Raw genomic sequence first — 20,739 nt, forward strand, 5'->3', positions numbered from 1 at the left:
TGGGTGAAGAACCTTTTCCTGATATGTTATGAATAGAAAGTTATCTTTTTTTTTTTAGGTTGCAGAGTTAAAAACAAGTCAGACCAGTTGCTGTAAGTTAGTTTCACTGCTAAAGAGGAGTTCTTCAATTACCTGTTAATGGCTGGTGATTAACCATTGTCCCCCTGATGCTGGCCGCTTGCCAGGGAGGGACACCAGGACAGACCCTCCAGGTAGGAGGAGAATGGGAGTGACATCAGAGCCAGTATGCAGATGAGAAATGGATTGCACCCCGAATTTTTACAGTTTTCCCAGGAAAACCCCTAAAATTACGAGCCAACAAGTGACCTAAGTGACGTCTAAGGATGGGAGCGTAGTCCCGTACCTGCTTGGATCCTTTTTGCTTCTCACCCTAACCTGAAAAGATGTTGATTAAAGAGACGCCCCGGGGTGTTAGACAAAAAAGTAGGACTCTGCTAATCTCCCGTGAGGACGGAATCCCCAGCTCTGTCTGCAGACCAGCAGACAAAGCTGCATCACCCTCCTTCTCCGTGCCACGCCTGGGAGCAGCGGCGGCGTGGGCGTGACCCATCGATTTCTCCCCACCTGAGCTTATTCTTCTTAATAAAGGCATTAAAAAGGAGAAAGATCTCCTGCCCATTTATTTCATGATACACATCCTAAACTTTCCCTGATACAACCTAAACTTTCCCTGATACAACTTCAGGTCCCTCAAACCCTGTCAGTGTGAGGCTCCTTTCGTGAGGCACAGCCCATGGTGGCGGCCCTGACGCGAGTGCTCAGCGACAGCCCCACAGCCCTGCTGCCCGACTCAGACACAGCTGGTGGGGCTGTGCAGGGGTGCCCGCACCTAGGGTGCAAAAAGAAAGGGTTGTGCCGCCCTGTCCCTGGCCGGCAGGCGCTGGCCAAGGCTGGAGTGCTCCGGGCCGGGGCGTGCGGCAGCCGCGGGGCACCAGCGCCGCGCCAGGGCCTCCCAGACGCACCTGCTGCTGTCTGCCCACAAATATCCTGTTTGACAGGAAAACGCTGCGCTAAAGTGCGCTTGGCTCATCGAGCAGCTTCCTAGAAGGGAAACACAACGTGTTAAGGAGTGTACCAACACGCAAATACTTGACATGGCTTCCGTCAGTTAAACAAGTAGAGGGGGAAAAGGACAGCAGCATTGTTTGTTCCCCCTGGTCGTCTCGCTGAGAAGCACTGTGGCATCTCTCACAGAAGTGAGAGGAAGCCCAAGGAAACGCCCTTCCATAGCATCGTGCAGGGCAGAGCTTGTGTCCCAATTCCTCTGATACAGAGGAAGCAGAGAGTTTGGAGCCCAGGAATGTGGGAGAGGGGGTAGCTGAGAATGGACTAGAAGGATGCTGCAAAGCACCAAGTTCAATTGAGCTGAAATGTTCCACATCAAGCTAGATTTAGCCCTAAATCACACAAATGAGCTCCACTTGCAAAAAAACGGGATTTTTTTTCCCGGCTTCTTAACAAACATTGGAGGTGAAATTGGATATATTCTTTACTTCTTGGCATAAATAACTGTGCAGTCTATAATGAACAGATGTATGGTATAATGGTACTCTGTACTGTACTCCGTCTTCATGCGTCATATGATGTTCCTTTATGTACACTTGCAGATATCAAAACCACAAATAAAATTATCAGAATTATAACGGTTCTGCACCATTCAGAGACTGGTATTCTCTCTACCATGCATCACTCAGATGAAGAAAGATGATTTAAATATGTAAGTACAGTAACATTCATAATTTTGAAGAGGAAGGGCCAATTTTTATTTCTTACAACCATTTGATGAACCCCCAGTAACAGAAAATATGAACCAACAGCTACAGCCTGATCACAGACTGACAGAGAAACATGATGATAGAGAAACAACAAAGACGTCTAAACATTTTGTATCTTCTGGTTTTTATTATTTATGAAGATATTTTCCACCTAAGGAATCTGGAAGAGTATGGGAATTAGCAGAGATCTGGAGGAAAAAAAGGAGGAGGGAAACAAACACATTCCTTGAGAGAAGTCTTAAGCTTTGTATTTTAGGGCAGGGGGTCCTATTTGCTTCACCACCCCTATATTTTAGGAGCCCATTATTGAAAGCCACTTTTCAGACCTTCACAAATGTGGTGAGAGGTCTCATCTGCCTTTTAGCTAGTCGGGATTCTCAGCATTTCCCAGGAAATGCTCAGCACCATGGAGGTCCAAACCCTGAGACATACAGTGGGTTTCTGTGAGGCTGAATCTTCCAGATGCTGCCTCTTTGGTTACTTGGAGCTGAGTTGCAAAGCAACTGTGTCCATACTCACAAAGTTACTATTCTTACCTGTGTGAAACACACCCAGTGATCTCTTACAGAGACTGATGATACTATAAATAGAAAAATGTTTTTAGTTGCCAGTATCCTGTTCATGTACCTATTTCTTCTTGCACAGGGCAAAGGATGGATTAGACAATTTAATAGACAACATAAGTGCAATAAACTGTTATACAATCAAGAACTAGTGTGAGGTTTCTAGTGCCTCTCTCCTAATTGTCTCTGACATTTGTATTTCTAACTTCATCATTCTTGCTTCTCAAAATTCTTTCTTGGATTTCTGAGAAGTACTTAGTTTTTCACTCCTAAGTCCATCCCAACTATTATCTTTTTACAAACTCCTTAACAAAAGGAAGTGAGTGTTCTTGGCCAGTTTTATGAACTTATGAGCAATAGCAAGGAGGGGGGGGAAAGACTGTTTCCAAACTTGGGATAGTTCCTGGATCCACTTGACCTCTGCCCTTGCAAAGAGTAGTACCAGCACCATGAAGGGGAAGAGACCAGCACCAGCCTGCAATGGGAGAGGGAAGCACAGCAGCAACAGGACCTACAGAGCCCAGTGCTACTGATGGGAGAGGTGCCTCTAACCCCAGCAGTACTCTGGGCTTCCATGCTTCCTGTCATTACTCCTGGAGTTCTCCTCTCTGCACAAGATTGCTGCTGACTTCCCTGGGCATTATTCCAGCCCTGCTGGACCAAGCGGGTCTCCAGTAAAGTCTTTCAGATCCAATGAAAAGAGAGTGGGCTTTCTGCAGGGCAGGGGACAGAGTCACCATGAGAACAGTTGGACGTACATCCCACTTCTTCAGCCTGCAACAGATGAAAAGAGGAACAAGACCAAAGGCATGAGGGTATTTCTGGTTACTGTTTTTGCTGCTCATTCTCTTTGTGCTTTGCATATTGGCTACAGGTCACGAGCTTCCCTGGGGACATATCTTGTTTTCTTGCCAAGAACATCCATAAGCTTCTGTAATGAGGCCCGGCAGGTGAGCTCAGTCACTGTACAACAGTGAACAAGGCTCTTGGAATGGCCCTTGACTTTTGTTTTGGGAAGTCTCACAGCCGAGTTTAGCACTTATATTCTGCAGATGCACAAAAGCTTTGTTGCTCAGAGATTTGGCACTTAAATTTGAACTGTATGTTGGGCCGTCACAGTAGAGAATTCAACAAGTTATATTATTTTTCCTAATTTCTATGTCACCAGTTCAGGATAGACTACCAGTAGGAGGTCAGGCCCTGGGAAATGCAGGCATTAATTTGGTTGAGCTCAGTGGGGTATACCACGCTTCATGGAATCTAGGGAGAAAGGGGCTTGGGCCCAGGGATTGGGTAGAATTTTCATTTTTAAGAAGTGTCATGGAATAACTGCCATGGTCATCCAGGGTAAGGTGGGGAAAAAAAGGAACAACCAAGGTAGAAATGGTGTGTTTTGACAAAAGAAAAAAGAGGCCCAAATGAAGCTCCTAAGTACAAAACATTTTCTGTCCTTCAGGGCCTCTTCACCCAAGTTGCATTTCCTCTTCTACCAGGACCCTAACATCCTAAGTCCTCTTTTCCTTTATTTCCCCACCGATCTTCCAAAACTGGCTCCCAGTCCTTCACCCTAAACTGGGGGATTGTGCACGTACCTGAAGAGGATGTCATCTCCTCCTTCTACTGAGGAGGTCAACCACACTTGTTCAGAATATGAACTTTAAAACCAGTGACTTACAGAGCAGTCTTCATATATATTTGCTTATATTGTTTGATGTGGGCTGTTTTGTGAAAGTGTGGGTTTTTTTCCCCTGTAAAAATCCTGATTTTACTTTTCTAGCAGGGAATACCCTAGATTGCTCCCTTTGCTTTCACAGTGTCACTTAAACAACAATAGAATCGGGAATGACACCTCTAGTCCTATATTCCTGTTATCACATACCCCTATCTACTCTCATCATTCAAGGACTACTTGGCCAACATTGCCCATATAACACCCCACTTTATCCCTGAAGGGAAAGGTGTTTGCTGCTCAGAAATGCACAGGAACATCATGCAACCAAAGCAACTTGGGCAGCTGCTGAGCTCGTTCTGCAGAGGCACATAGGGAGTAAAACCATCCAGTGGCGCTGACAGAGTCATGTTAGATGACCATGAAACGCATTGTACAGTGAAATGCCCACCTCACTGGGGTTACCATCCTTATTCTATGATATGGGCATAGAGACTTTCAGTCATCCAGGGTTAGTACTTCTCATGTTTTGCCTGCAAGTTGCCCTTTACTGAGGGGAAGGTCTTTGTGTAAGCTTTTTTTGCTCTTTTTTGTTTTCTGTGTCAGTCTTTAAAGGACATTCCATTTCACAGTGCTGATACAGTACCTCTGTCTGGCCCAAACAATAAAGAGTCTCAGGAACCAGAGAAGATAAAGACAATAACATTTTCCATGTTCCTACAGTGGTCTGTAGCTGTCTGCAGACCCCAGGCTCCCTCCATGGGACAGTTTTGCACAAAAGAAGCATTCCTGGGGGGAGATCTGCAGGATAGTGCCACAGAAATGCATCACCAGAGTTCTCAGAGGTCACACAGTCCTATCATCCCTGACAGGTTGCAGAGAACTGATGTAAGACCTGACCATGCATGAAGTTCACTTGCTCGTAATTTCTGCTCCATGAATGATGCAGGCCTGGGATAATCCTGTAGGGGAAACCATGGAGGGTGATGGATGGAAGACATTTGATACAATGCACACTGTGATACAAGCAGGCCAGGCGTGTACTGCAGTCTTTAATTCTTTGTGGAGAAATGCATGGTGTGAGAGTTGAGGCTATGTGGGTTACATATGTGGAGCAAACACAGAAGAGCACACCTCAACAGATCTGGAGCAGACTGTACTGTCAGCAGCCAGGGAATGCTATGCAACTGCAGCAGCATGGCAAGGCATGAGTGCTATGCAGGCAGATGGTAATGCCAGAGCTGCAGCTCTCTCAGGCCTTTCCCCAGGAAATCCATGTCCAGAAGTGCATGTACAAAGCAGTGTCATTTGTAGAACACGAAAAGCAAACCTTCTGTTCCCCTCAGCATTTGTAAGGCCGTGGGTGGAGTCCTGTGTCTAGCTCTGAGGGCCAGTTTTTAAGACAGATACACATCAGTTGGAGAGAGTCCAAAGGAGACGAACAAGAAGGCTCAGAGGTCTAGAAAACCTGACCTTTGAAAGGAGACTGGAAGAAGCCGGCTTTGTTTAGTCTAGAGAAGAAAAAATTGAAGTGAGACACAGTACCAGTACTCAAATATGTCAAAGCTTACTGCAAAGAGTAACACATTATGTCATTTGCCATGGCCACTGGCGAATCTGTGAACGGCCAGGATAACAAAGAGCTTCAGGAGGCCACCAAAGGAAGGTGCTGAATTTCCACTGCTGGAGATTTTAAAGAACAAGTAGGACAGTTATAAGAAAGGCTAAACTTTAGGAACAATCAACCTCACCATGAGCTTGGAAGGTGAACCCTTCAACTTGCTTTCATACTATGCAATACCATCAGCTTCAGAGGTTAAGACAGTACCATGAAGCAACATGATTGTAAAGAGACTAATGATTGAAGAAAAGTTTTTAGAGCTACAGGAAAATAAAAACATAAAATCAGACATATGGAACCCAACCTAGATAGTCTCCACAGACACCCATGTGTAAAGCACATTGCAACACAACTGCTGCAGGATCTTGACTCAGCTGAGAGAGGTGAGTAAGGTGAAAGGGGCTGCGGGAAAAAATGTATTTTTATACACTTCCATGAACAACAACTACTTTAAATCCATTTCCAGCTGCCTGATAAAGGAAGTGGCAGTTCTTTGTGTTACAGCTACCAGCAAAACTTATCATCACTTCAAATACTGACAGGAGATGCTTCACTCCTGGTTTTGGCTTTTAAGTGCACCTCTCATGGTCCCTCCATCTCCTCATGCTTGTAACATCAATTGTTTATTTCAATAGTGAGATGGGTCACAGTGTCATCAAACTGCAAACTATATTCATAATCCATGCTTGGGTATGGAGCCACAATGACAGATAGTTCATAAAGGCTAAGAAAATGCAGATCCATGTCACTCTAGAGAGGCCCACAGTGCACCAACAGGACATGAATGCTCCAAAATGCTCTAAACTAAAACTAAGGGCAGAGGAAGTTGGTTGATTCTTACCTGTTATCTGTGGTCTTCAGGATGCTAATCAAGACTCTCGTAGTATCATCTAGTGCTCCTAAGGCTGCCCTGGGAGATCTGGAAGAAACACCTGAGATTTTCAGTTTTTTCTGTACAACGCCAAGCCACCTGCCTCTACCAGCAACAGAGCTGGCATGGCTTAGCACAGCCTGGTGTGGAGGAAGGGCTCATGCCCTTTAGAAAAGTAGTTGTTACAGCTGAAAATCATACCAACAGCCTTCCAGGCATGTCAGCTTGTTCTCAGCACACAGTGGTCCAGCAGTGAGTGGGGAACATGATACTGAGTCAGTGAGGCTGAAATCCAGAGTCAAACTTTTCTCAGAATTGGAGCAGGACCCACACACTGAGCCTAAAGTCATTGCTCCATTAGCTTGTGTTCCCAAAATAGACTTCCTGCTTCCTGGAGCCTAAAGCTACCCTTTCACAGCTATGGGCTTTGCTTGAAGAAATCCCTTCACCCCACTTCTCTGGAGGGTTCAGGGAGCACCTGGGCGGTTGGCAGCCTGCCTGTCTGTGCAAAACAGGTTAAGCTTCTGTGCTCCTTAAGCAAAAACTGCTCATAGAAGCAGCTATGGGTTATGCATGCCTTTGTACAGAAAATCATCTTGTGTTCATTATTCTTGTCTCCTCACTAGCTTATGGCTGTTTCTTCTCTGTACAGTGGGAGCAACTCTGCACAGCTACTGGAAATCAAACTGCACAGTGCAGTTACCTCTTGTATCAGAAAGCTTCTTATTTGGAAAGCTTCAGAGAACATCATACCTTTACATTTGCAGTGGCTCCACTTTGAGGAAGGTGACACTTGTGGAGCAGTATGCTCAGTGCTGTCAGACAAGTGAGGAGGATGCTGCTGGGCAGCACCAACAGCATACAGCAGGGGCAGCCACTCAGTAGGCAAACTAGGTGAGCTGCTTCCCCAGCTTCCTTTAATCTCTTCTCTCAGAGGAGGCTCCAAACCAGCTGTGCAAGCCCTGCACTCCCCTGTAGTGCTTTGACTCTCTGAGCCATGACTACCCACTTGTGCCTTCCCTGCAAGACTCTCATTAAATTAGTCTTGATACACGGCAAGTAAAGAGGGATGTGAGAAATGCAGACAGTGGCACTTTCAGACCAAAGCAAGGAGGCTCTCGGGGCAGCCCAGCCACCACCTCATTCAGGCTGGGCTGCTGCCTGTGTGCATGTTCTGTCTGTGCTCTCTGTGGCTGTAGCACAGTAGTCAGGGCCCGAGGTCATCTTTACCATTTAGAGTTTGTTCCATAAACAGGTCTTCTCCCATCCCTAGGGGCCCTTCCCAGGGCATCCTGCTCTCCATTTATATATTGTACTTTTAAATCCTTTTTTCCTGTGAGAAAGCCTAATCTATTTCTTCAATAGCAGAGAGGGAGATGAAGTAGCTGAGGAGTAATAAATAATATTGAGTGGCGGAGCAGACCTCACATGAAGCCTGAAGTCTACATATCAAGACATCAATCTGTCATGTCTTTTGTTGGACCAACAAGTTAACCCCAGTGAATCGGTGCATGTTTCTTTCCTGCCTTTTAAAAAATTATTTATTTATTTAATAATTTTTGCAGGGCAGGCATCAAGCAAAGGCTAGTCGTGCCCCTGTTCCAGGAAGGACGGATGCACTTCCATGTGGGATGTCTGGGAATCAAACTGTAGGCTTTCTACATGAAAGCTTTAAGCAGAATTAGTATGGCTGCCGTCCAGCCCAGCAGTCGGTGACCCTGGATGAGTGATGCACACGAGCTGGATCCCGGCAGCCCTGGTGGATGGACGCCCCTCGGTCACTCTGTCTCTCCCCGGCCCCAGCGGTGGCTGGTGCTTGTGTAGGGACAAAAGCCGAGAGTCCCTGGTGGGCCGTGCCACTGCCCCCGCCAGGTTTTCCCACCCTGGGCTGTGCCTGGCCCCGCGGCCTCGGCCGGGAGCTTGAGGGTTTCCACAGCCATCTGCGGCCAGGCTGGCTCCCGCGGGCCGGCTCGCCGCCCTGCACGAGAGGTGGGACCCGTGCAGCCTCGTGAGGAGCGGCAGCGGGGCCAGGCGGTCCCGCCGGGGCCGGGGCTCCCGGGGCAGCTCCTCCCGCCGGGGCGCGGGCTCCCGGGGCAGCTCCTCTCCTCCCGCCGGGGCCCGGGCTCCCGGGGCAGCTCCTCTCCTCCCGCCGGGGCCCGGGCTCCCGGGGCAGCTCCTCTCCTCCCGCCGGGGCCCGGGCTCCCGGGGCAGCTCCTCCCGCGGCCGCCGCAGCGCCCGGCTCCGCCTCCCGCCACAGCGCCGGGCCTCGGGGCCTGAGCTGGGAAATGGAGGGGCGAGCCCCCGCCGTGTGCAGGAGGGAGAAACACCGAATGGGGAATTTGGGGCTGGGCTCACTGCTTCAGACGTGCGCTGTTTAAATAACTGTCTAGGTAAAGATGTGATGCCGTATATTGCTTTCCAGGACACAGGCGGAAAGCAGTGGTGCTCTCCTCTCTGGAAAGCAAAAGCTGCCCTCACAGCTTCCCTGGGTCGTCCCCTGCTGAAGAAGGAGAGTCACTTGTTAACATAAAAGAAGATGTGTTTTTTCCTCGTGTTCTGCCAACAGCAAACTCACCATCACTGTTCCTGTCCAAAAATACCCTGAACATCCCTATCCCACCCCCTTCACAGGGCAGTAGATGTGGTTTCAGCACTCTCAGCTGCTGGGAGGCACCTTCCACAGCAACAGCAGCCTGGCCTCTGACCCTATATATTTACTGAGAGCAGTGCTGTAGGAGAGCTTGACAGCTTTGGAGTAAGTGGGAGCCTCATCATAGGCAGAATGGTTCTGGCGTTGGGGCTGACACAGTGGGGCCTACTCCCACTGGGAAGAGGTGGTTTCAGTCCCCACATGTGCCTAGTACGTCTCCTCTGACACTGAATCACTGGCCCCATCTCATGTGACCCACACAGGCCTTAGCTCAAAACACACTGGATGGCAAACACCTGCCTTTCTTCAATCTGCAAAGAAGAGTTGGAATCCATTTTCATGCAAATTCCCAGAGAAAGGCTAAAGACTGAAGTGTTATCTATCTCCCCATCCCAAGCAGCAATATGCTACCTCATGGCAGTCATATCTTCCAGAGGAATTAGCTTTACAGAGAGCGGTGGCAGCTGGCTGTCATTGCTGTCATTTGGAAGAACAGGGCCAGTCTCACCCACAGAAGCAGGCCTGTGGCTGTTGTGCATCCAGCATTTTTCCACTCAGGGAAGGCCATTTCCCCAGCTAAGATGCCTGTTACCGTGGTCTCCTTCTCCATCTTAGTGTTATCTTTGGTGATATGCAGCCTGGTATATCTTGCTTATAGCCACAGGTCTGAGAAGCTGATCCCAAGCAGTCACCACTGCCTCAAAGCCATTGGATAAGAAGTTAAGGACATCCCCATCTGGGGAAAAGAGAGATGATGAGAATGAGCCACAAGGTCAGTGTGCTGGACTCTTTCTCTTGATTACTTAATCTCTGACTTTAAAAAAAAAAAATTCTTCATCTCACAGAGTGTTTTTTACTGCAGTAACTCCTGTGATATCTGAGGTTGCAGGTATTGGGAAATAGAGTTATAGTCAGGGACAGCAGAAGACCTTCCACTCTTGGTGGCAGTGCACAGACCATGGGGCAGAAATATCATCAAGGATTTTTCTCTTGCCATAATCCCTATGTAGGTTATGCACATTGTACCTAACTGGTTATGGAGAAGCTGAGCTAATGAAGCTAATGAAGCATGAGCCTCAGAAAACTTCCTTGTACCATTGTGATAAAGAAACACAGGTGCTCTTTAATCTCTCTTGTAAGGTTGAGCTGAAAAAAATGCCTTTCAGATACTGCATCAGCCATGACTTTGAAAAGTAGTGGTGAAAATAAAAGCCTGGGAAGAAAAAGAAAGGGACCTGGTCTTACTATGAGACTTGGCAGCTCTGGGGCTGAGTTTTTGGCACTGTCCTGTTCCTCTGTTCACTGCAGTCTAGTAGACTAGAAATTTGAAATGCCAAGATATTGAGATCTTGTGAAATATCCTGGTTATGTCTTATGATGTCCCATTCCATATCCTTCACTTGTATTAGACAATTCTCAAGATAAGCCCCAGGCAAGAGCCCTATATTATAATCTTTCTTTATAGCAAAATCCACATAAAAGAAAAACTCTTGTGGCATAGTCTACCTGTCTGTGTATAAAGGTGGTTTGCTCCTTTTACAATGGCAAGTATTTTCTGAAGGCAAAAATGGGAAAAAATAAGAGAGCTGCGAATTGTGTGAAATGAACCGACAATGTTTGTATGGGAAACACAGTGAAATGTATTATTTTCCACTACAAATCATTATAACCACTGATATGCACAGAACTAATGGTCATAACCATCTCAGGTACAGAGCCAGAAATATGCTCTATGAGAAACATTTCTAGTTCCCTGCTGATAGACCTCTAGCTACAGCTAATGAAGCATATTTTAATCCCTATTTCTTTCAGACCCAAGCTACATATGTGCACCTCAGGTACCTCAAGTGTGTGGTACCCTGAAGAATAATGGAAATCAAAACCAAAAAGGTGTGCATATTTGGCTAAGAACACAAGGGAACTTACATGCAAATTACACTTTTGCAAACCATTGCCAAGGCAGTGCCAAATTCAGCCCTAGCACTACAGAAATATATATCAACTTGGTTGATGAGGGGGTTGGTTGAAAAGTTAGGGTTAACTCCTGTCCTGACAGCATCTTGTTGTAGTATCCTGTGACAGGACAGAAGACAAAATTTGGAAATAATTTTCATAGTGTGCTTGCATAGACTCTGTTCCACATACTCATAATTTCTGGAACATACTGCTTTGGGGTTAATAATGTTTCTGGGATCTTTATTCAAGGATGGTTTTTTGCTAAGGCAAAGAAAGTAACCAAACATCCCCCTGAATCCCCCTGAATCCCTAAACCATCATTCTTTGAAGGACAGACAGTGTGACAAGCAAAAAGTACACAACTGATACAGTAGAAAATCAAGATGAGTATTTCTTCATCACCTGACTCAAGTAAGGCTCCGTTTTGGACTTTGAAAATACCCAGGTCTCCCTTGTGCTGAGTTCAGTTCAGCATCATAGCACTCCCTTCAATGAGAGGAAAGCAGAGAGTGTATGAGGCTAAGGTGATGGGAATTCCACTTTATAACATGCTCAAATAGTGTCTGTTAATAGAAAAGCTGAGCAGAGCTCACAGCATTGTGTCATCTCTGTGCCCGGGGCTTAGGCTGGGGCTGCAGAGCTGGAACAGGCTGTGTGGGTCTTGCTGAGAGACATAAATAGCTGCACTCCTTTCTGATTCTGTTTTAGTAAACCATTACATTAGCCACAAATTACATTGCCTTAGCTAAAAATAAATGTAAATATCAGGGTTTGTCTGCAGACATCTAGTCTCTTTGTGACTGGCACCTGAGATCCCTACACATGAGAAACAAAGTGCAGAGCACAAGGCTCCCTATTTTCTCCATGCTTTTGTGGTTTATAGTCTCTGGACATTTGTCAGCACTGTGCAATTGCTGAGTTTCCTGTCCAGGGCCAGTTTCCTTGTTTGCCCAGGACAAGGGGAGAAAAAATCCAACCCCTGGGGAGGGGGAGAAAAGGGAGAGAAATGGGGAGAAAAAGTCCAACCCCTCCTGTATGACCCCAACGGAGGAGAAGTGAGTCCCAGCCCAGCTGTGCAGATTTTTTTTGGGGGCATGACCAACACTTAGGGCTCTGGTGCTTCTTTTGGAGCACAGCAATGGCACAACGTTTGCCAATGGCATCTGGTTTGGAGTGAATCCCTGACCCTTATTATTTTGCAGCATGACCCATCTCAGGGCAGTTGCATCCCAGCCCTTGGGCACTCTCTGGGAGTGACTCCCATTTGCATCATAGCTTTTGCATGCAAGGGAAAAAACCACAACTATATACAACAATGGTGGTAATTATGGCAAGAACAATTAAAAAAGGAGGGAGAAAGAGGGTCTGGGCTCCATCCAAATTATGTATGCCCAATACCAAAACTAGCATTAGCTTGAATGGGACTGAGTACTGGTTTCTTCCTGATTCCCAAATAAAGCTACAGAGGAGGCACACCTTGGATTTACAGCAATATTTTCTCTTGTACCTGTTCATCTCCTTTGTTCATTTATCTGTGACTTAACATTCATATTTCCAAAATCCAGCCCATCCAACAGGTTTCTGGGAGCATAGTCACAGTCTATTGCATGCATCTAAAACACCCTGAGAGAAAAAAAACAGCTCCAAGGGCTTTTAAAACATCAATTGACTTCGGTTCTGCTGGAGTGCTGGTGGAAGAAATTAGAGGTGGGTGCAAATGGATGAAAAATTCCTGCCACTGTTCTCCAGTCTGGTTCAGCAGAAGTACCAGTCTCCTTGGGGCAAACTTATCCTTCCTGACAGCAGGTCCATTTCCCCTGGTCCCTGTCTGCACAAGCCAGACCTCCAGCCCTCCGTGGTCATTACTGGTCTGGGTGTTTCCCCTGAGCACAGCCCAGAGCTGCATGTATGTGCACCCCTTGACACTGGTACCATCCTCTTCTGTTGGTGCATTCAGACCAGCCTGATTCCAGTGTAGGTCTCTATTTTCAAATTAGCCTGGGATGGATGCTCTGAAGAAGGAACAGGACCAGTACTTGCCTTCCAGCTTCCCTCTAAGAATAGAAGCAGCATTCACTCTACACGTAGTCCCACTGAGAAAAATTCAAGCCTTGCATTTGGATATATAGCTACACACACATCTCTCACTCCTTCCAGCTCTGATAGAAGTCTTGGAAAGAGCTACCACTGCACTGTGTAGCTTTCAGGGAGGACATGCACATGCATGGACTGCCAGATAGGAGGCACTCCCTGAACCTCTAGGCCAGGGGGTTGGCTGCTGGGGAGCACCACACCAGGGGATACCCTGGGCTTGATGAAAAACAAAACCAGAAAACCACATTGAGTCCTGGGCTTGTAATTCAAAATAGAATTAAGATCTTGAATCTCACTCTGATTTACTTTTTGTGGAAGTTCAAGTCAAATTTTTGTGCAGGCCAGTAGAAGTCCGTCATTCTTGAGCACAGTCAGGAAATCCAGTTTGGAAGGGGCCCTGGGAGGACAGCAGGTCCAGCTGCCAGCTCAGAGCAGGGCCAGTTTTCATCAGGCTACTCAGGCCAAAAAAAGCAGGATTCCACTGACTCTCTTTTTCATCCTATCTGCTGGCTTGAGAGACTGGATTGTGTTTTTACCACATTTTAGTTACACTAGCAATAGAGAAACCACTGCAGCTCTGCCCAGCTGACTAGTCAGGTTCTGTTTTGCTTTTTGCCCTGGTTTATATGAAAATGGCAATTGGTAAGAGCCCAAACTGTCCTCAGCTCTACCAGAACAATGGCCATTGTCCTGGAAAAAAGTAAATCATGCTGATCCCCGTTATGCTACTTCTAGTGGCCACATTGTCTTTGATAAAAATAACCCAGGGCTATTCTTTAAAAAAACATCCTTTTCATGAAGGATGAGGCTTCTCGATAAAAAGCCATGCCTGAATAGCATGGCTTCACAGCCCCACAACTACAGTACTGCTGGTGACCTCTTCCTGTGGTACCTGGGTTTTGTTTTGGAGATATCATGGCCAAACAGGGAGTGTTGGGCTGTTGGGTCCATGCTTCCTGGGGACCAGGTGAGACTGTGGCCCTTCCCTCAGAGCCCTCTGGTTTCACCGGGAGTCCTATGCCTTGAAACTGCTTTTTCTGGGGTCCACGGACTGGACAAGGGATGATTGATGCCTGGCTTTCCGTCACACTGTGCTGAAAAGCAGCATTTCAGCCAAGCACTGAGACCAGGCAAAAGGAAACATGGGGAAGGAGAGGCTGTAAAGAGGTAAAACACAACATAGGCAGGAACAGTGGCATGAGGGATGGAAGCAAGAGGGTTTTGATGGCAAGATGAACCAGGGAGCATGCAGAGAGACACTGCCTGAAGTGACGTGTCAAGAGAAGCTGAGGACCACACAGGCTCTTACAATGGGACAAGATGTTTCTAGCTAGGCTGTGGAAAGAGTGTGGAGGAAATAGATGGAATTTAACACCTGGCTTATATTCTATACCAAGAAATAACATTTTCCTCTTCGCTTTTAAAGACAAGCCATCTTAAAACGAGGTTTAAATGATTGAAAAATCTCTTCCAGGCAAACTTTGTGGGTGTCAGGTAAGAGGCAAATGAACTGTTTTGATAGTACAGCATCTTCCCCCACTGTACTTTCAGAGGCATAGGGGGTGCTACTTTCAGAAAAAAATTGTATGAGGGAAATGACAACTGATAGATTGAAAGGCTTATCTCAAAATCCTCCCTCACTTTCTCCCAGTTCAATGTCAAAGATAGACATAAACAAGCCAAAACAGAGATGAGGTCAAAAATAGAGATGGCACACTTGAGGGTCCTAAGGACTCTGGATTTTTTCATCTTGTCATTCAGCTGACAGATTCAAGCTTCCAGTCAATGATTTTTAAAATCGATATTGTATTCATGTCAGTGTAATCCTCCAAGGCACAAAATAGGACACAGGCAAGCAGGCAGATTTCCAAATGTCTGGCCTCTTTACATCATTTCCTTCTCGTAACTCATCCTGTGTATTGTACCTCTGACTTGACATCTCCAGCTTCCTTTAGATAAGAGAGAAATTCTTCTTGTGTCACGTGAACTTCTTCAGTTTTATCGCCAGTTTCTCAGATAAAGGGCTCACGTGAAGCAATCCTTGCCGAGCCCACATTCCTATCTTCTAACAGCAGAACATGGAGCTTTCCCACCTTATAAGGATGGGTTCCACTGCGTGTTTGAAAGGTGCTGCAACTGCTTTAAAAGATTGCAGGGCCTGAGTATTACAGAAGAAAATGTACCTGGTACTTGCCTTTCTGGATTAGCCAGCATCCTGGCATTCCTGCAACGCTGTTCTGTGCTCAAGAGCAAAGACCATTTGGAAGGTCGCATTCCATACTTTTTTATAGACAGATTTTCATCCATCTCCCAGCACAAGCCAAGGCTGGCTGCATTTAATGGAATAAGTCAGAAAATTTCTTCATTGATTCAGGAACTGCTTTCATAGATGGGAATTCCATTCCCCAAAGTCTGTTCTCCTCACTCCATGGTTGAACTCCAGGCTCTGAGTACATCTGCTACTGGTGCCTAAAAATCAAGCACTTTAATGTGCTTCCATGTAGAAGAGCCTCAAAGCATTTCCTTTTTACTACATGTGAAGAAAATTGGAATGTAAATATATTAACACAATAAGCACTGGCATTTAAAATGAAGCAGAGAAACCAGATGCTCTGTCTCTTTCATTATGCAAAGAAAGAAGGAAGTGTCCCAAGAAACACCAAATGGCACCTGTTGTATGGAGACCAGACTGCCTATTCAGATATTTATGCAATAAAATGGACACTTTAAGATTTACCAAATACACAAATTCAGCTTTTTAATTTTCTTTCATTTTTGTTTCCAGTTTTCAGGCTACAAGTCCTTGTTCCACTCATAGTAAAAAAAATATCTGTTTTGGAAGCCAAGGACTGGGGAGGAGGTGAGAGGCTCTCTCTTTGGCAGCTCATTTAAAATCCAGGCTGTGATGATGAGTGATGCACTACAGGCCATTTCATCACGGGCCATGCTGTTCTCACAAAGCTTCCTATTTATCACAAGCCTCCTTGCTCATGGAAAGGAAAGCTCAAGAGCAGAGCTGCACAGGGTGCCATGCTCCTCTTCACTCCTGGGCAGACATGGGGCTGTGTAGGGCTGATCTGTAAGAACTCAGCTGCTCTCTGCTTTCCTCCTCTCTGCATTTTCTTCTAGCTCCACTCATGTGAGATTTCTCAGTAGGACAGGTCAGGAGCAGTAGGACAGTCCTCAAGGGTTACACTGAGTGACAGGCAAGCAGAAAGGTCATCTCTGGGTGGGAGCAAGGGCAGGTCAGAGAAGTTGGAGGTCGGTGTCCAACTCCAACTGCTTCAGCCAAAACTGATGCCAGGAGAAGAGTAGGTTATTTTTAATTAAACTAACAACGGAGAAGGACCCATGATATTGTTCTTGAATAGAAACTATTTAGAGGAATAAATCATCACCATGGAAACGGGGAGCTTTGCCAGAGTAAGGCAGGAAACGAAGCACAGAGAGAAATACCCAAGGAATTTTCAGTCATGATAACTGCAGCAACTGCTCTTTTTGGGGTTGCACCTTTGGTCTAGGGGACCCCAAGTTGCCTTCCTAAGCTCATGGGGCACAGGGAAGTCAATCAACTTAGGAGCTTGTGGTGGGATGCAGCACCTATGCAAAGCTACCCACCAGCACCAGCACTATGTATGCCTGAGGTGGGACATGAAGAAGAACAAAGCCTGCAACAAGAGCCTGCAAAACATCTTTGGGATGTAAAATTAACTACACAGGGATTAAACCAAAATGAATCCAGAGAGCTTGAAGCCTTGAAATGTTATCAGCTTGTCTGTTTCTCTAAGTCCTCATTAGGTCCAAATGCCAGTTCTTTATCTTGAAGTCCCAAAAGGCAAGGACAAGAGCTTAGCTGAAAGGCAACACAGCCTTCATCACATTTAATAATTTGTTATGTTCCTCACACTCATGCTACCACTACAGAGAAAATATGGTCACCCCATTTTTGGCTGTTTGTGCTGTCAGAGAGGATGACTCCTGAGTATATCTTTTCACTCAATATGATTTTGTCTATTTTTGAGCCATTTCCATACTCAGGAGTCTAGCCTGGGCAGCTGTCGTCTCCTCCACTGCATTTGAAACTGAGCAGGATATATGGGCAGCTGCTTCACGTTCTTTGTTGTGTGCCTCTTCAATGCAATTCCAGCCATGAGTGTGTAGGCAGAACCAAAGTTAAAGGCACAGAAAACCCAGAAAAAAATATCCATTTGTATAAAACAATCTGGAGAAGTGACAGCATCAGAACTCCAGGCAACACTATCGTAGCCAGAAGGCTTAGGTAAGCCCAAAGGAGCAGCACCACCACCAGCTCAAGCAGAACAAGCAGCCCTCATTCTTGCTTGATTGCAAGTGCAATAGCTGAGACTCATTGACACTTATCCTAATAGTTCATGTTGTGACAAGAAACTCCATCACTTGTGCATGAAAGCCAATATGCAGCAAAGGCACTGGCAACCTCAGAAGTGACCCCAGTTTAAGTGGCAGTCATCTGCCTGCAAGCCAGCCTGGAGGCTTGCTGCCATGAACAGGTGTCTGTAGGCTCTTCAAAATCCATCATGAGCAGCAGCTCTTGGGTGTGATGGAAGAATGTTCTCTGTGTACAACACATGGGATTTAATGCAGGTTCCAGATCCCAGGACAAGGCCTCAGTAGCTTAGCCCTCCAGGTGGATTGAAGCAAAGCTGGGGAACCTGCTGTATCTGAGGAACAGAGGGTTTGTTATGTGCCTAAGCAGTGGGGAGTAGTGAGTGCAGTGTCCTCGTTGTGCATCTCCTCTCCTTGGATGGGAGCAGCACCTTGGATGGGAGCAGCCTGGAGACACATGGCACCAGAGCGCCTGCGCTGGGCCTCGGGCAGCAGGGCTGCGCCCCAGGCCAAGGCAGCAGCACACCAGACAGAGGCTAATATTACTCTTCCCAGAGGTTCAGTAGGTCACTGCTTCATCCTGTGAGCAACTCCAGATTTCAGGGCAGTGAGAGAATTGTTTACATTGGCTACTTGTATGAATGCTAAAAAAAAAAAGGGTATTATGGGACTTCTGTTCTTTAATTCCAAAAAGAAATCAAACATGTCTAGATTGCTGTATGCATGTGGCTTTCCTCCAGGCTTCTCCCACCTGGAGCAATAAGCAGGCTGGAAATTCTCCATAAAAGAGTTTTCAACACCCATTTTAAAATGCTGTCACCCCAGGCATACTAACCGGTACTGACCAGTCAAGTTCTATTAGGAGGCAACATCAGATAGAAAAAAAGTTTTCAGGCACAGGCCACAGAGATCCTCTGTGATTTCCTCACACCCTTTCAGCTGAGGGAGACTGTGGAACCAGCTGGCAGCTCGCCCCGGCCAGAGTCCAGGCAGCGCAGGGGGATGGATGTGCCTGCCTGCATTCCTGCAGCGAGGCTGTGGGAGCAGCAGCCTCACAGCCACCCCACGGGGCACTCACTGCCCTCCTGCAGCCACAGCTCCGTCCCCAGGGACTCATCCCTGCACCAGACCCTGTGAAACAGGGCTGCAGTTTGGGTGTGGGCTTTTGTTATTGCTGTTACCTGGTGAATTTGAAATTGCTGCTGACAAGAGGTGTCCAAGCTGGTTGTGGAGAAAGACATTTTCCCTTTAGGCCGGAATCTGTCCAAGTTCAGACTTCATTGATACCAGCTCACTGAGGAGCCAGGATGGCAGAGGTGGGGGAGGACCAGCAGTCAGGGAATGGGTACTCAGTCCTTGCAGGTTATCTAGCCTATCTTCCTTGACAAGGCTGATGGCCGGGGAGGTAGGAGGGCTGTGGAAAATGATTAGCAGAAGGGACAAGGGAATTACCATGTTGATTGAAGCCTGACAAGTCTACCTTGTCTGGCAGCAGCCCCAGCACAGCAGCTCAGAGGGAAATGGAGAACTGTGTAGTCAGGCAGATGTCAAACCATCACATACTGTAAGTCACTCTTGTTCTTTTGTGAGGTTTCCTGAATCTCATAAACTCTCAAGCTACCATGACCGGTGTTGTATTCAATCTTCTTGCCTAAGTTACCAGTCCCAGACTTTTCATTCTTTCCTCTCCTACTGAAGGCAAGATTCTTCTTAGCCCAGTGCTGTAGACGTTTGTCCAGCAGAGACTGAGGTCAGACACCAGAGTACCTACATAACAGTCAGAGATGGGAGCAACCATAGCAGCTGGCTCGGGAATGCCCCAGGACTCCAATCCCTCCTTTTTCTTGGCAGATCTATGGAACTACCTTTAACTGTTTTCCCTGCATGACCTTCTTTACAAAGCTGTAACTCTTTGCCATCATCACCATTATCCAGACTTTCCACAGCTCCCAGGGACATGGATAGAGAGTTTTGCCGTGTGTGAAGAAGAGGCCCAGGGAAACAGGCAGTGTTTTTCACAGTCTCTAGTCCAAAAAGAGGTCCAGATTGTAATTTTCTGGACATGATGCAATAGATAAATATTTGAGAGAGATTTTGAGAGATCTGCTCCCACAATGATGAAGAGCTTCTGAACTCAGACAGCAAGTTTAGTCCCTGAATGAAATATTGCTTAGCACTGGTGGAATGTTACTACACAGCAGTGGGGTGTAAATAGACCTAGATCATCAGACAGGAATTTTTCTAAAGCTATAAAACTTGAAATAAACAGAGAACTGGGGGCAGGCTGGGTCAGTTCCCCAGGGCTGGGGACTAGCAAGGAAGAGCCCCCTGCTTGGGAAGGGGGTGCTGAGCCTGTCTGCTGGCAATGTGCTCTGTCTGAGCACACATGGGGCTGGGGTCAGTCTGCACAGCTGAGGGTAACCAGCCCTGCAGGTAAGTTGGGCAGCCCCAGTCCTGCACATACTTTACAGACTTGCAGGGAGCTCTGCACAAGGAATAAAGGTAGAGATCTCTAGGAGATTTGATGCTTTTTGACTGGGTCCCTGCAGAGAGGTGAGGAGAGGAGCTTGGACTGTGACCGCATTTGTTGTCTGGATTCCACTTCCATGAGTGCAGCCCTGCATTGCTTCTCCACAAACCCACTTCTAAAGACACCAGGCCCAGCCCTCGGCCAGTGATGATTTGTTTCCTGAGAGTCTGTGTGCTCCAGCCTGAGTGCAGAGCCCTCTGCTCCCAGCTGCCTGTGGCAGATGGCACTGTGGCACACAGGCTGCAGAGTGCCCAGGGTGAAAGGGTCACACTTACTTGAATGCCAGTCCAGGTGCTGGGGATGGGAGCCCCAATCCTGCCTGCCCAAGGGACAGAGGGGACCATCACTGCTAATTCAGCACTGAGCACAGGATGTGCACCCACCCTGCTACCAACTCACCATGCTGGTGGTCCAGCCCTCTCCCCCTTCCTACAACCACAGCTGCATAAAAGCACGAGCAGCAGCTTCTCAGCAGGCCTCAGCAGGCCCCCCCATGGGGGAGTCAGGAACCATCCTCGCCAGCTACCTGTGACCACTGTGGTCCAAGACCTACCATGCTGCAGTTCCCTGATGCTCTGGGGCTGCCACCTGTCCCGCAGGGCCAGTGTGGTACTAAACACCAGG

The 20,739-nt window shown here is 47.0% G+C and overlaps 1 long non-coding RNA gene across 1 annotated transcript; it reads right to left on the bottom strand.

The window, feature by feature from the left end:
- Positions 1-11,113: 11,113 nt before the first annotated feature.
- On the bottom strand, positions 11,114-19,101 carry LOC135303074 (uncharacterized). The gene is made up of 3 exons (XR_010364607.1): positions 19,038-19,101; positions 18,767-18,845; positions 11,114-16,415 (listed from the first exon to the last, which is right to left on the bottom strand). It is a non-coding gene; the product is annotated as an uncharacterized LOC135303074 (long non-coding RNA).
- Between the last annotated feature and the right edge of the window lie 1,638 nt (positions 19,102-20,739).

The sequence above is a fragment of the Passer domesticus genome, chromosome 6, assembly GCF_036417665.1.
Source record: "Passer domesticus isolate bPasDom1 chromosome 6, bPasDom1.hap1, whole genome shotgun sequence".
NCBI classification, from domain to species: domain Eukaryota; kingdom Metazoa; phylum Chordata; class Aves; order Passeriformes; family Passeridae; genus Passer; species Passer domesticus.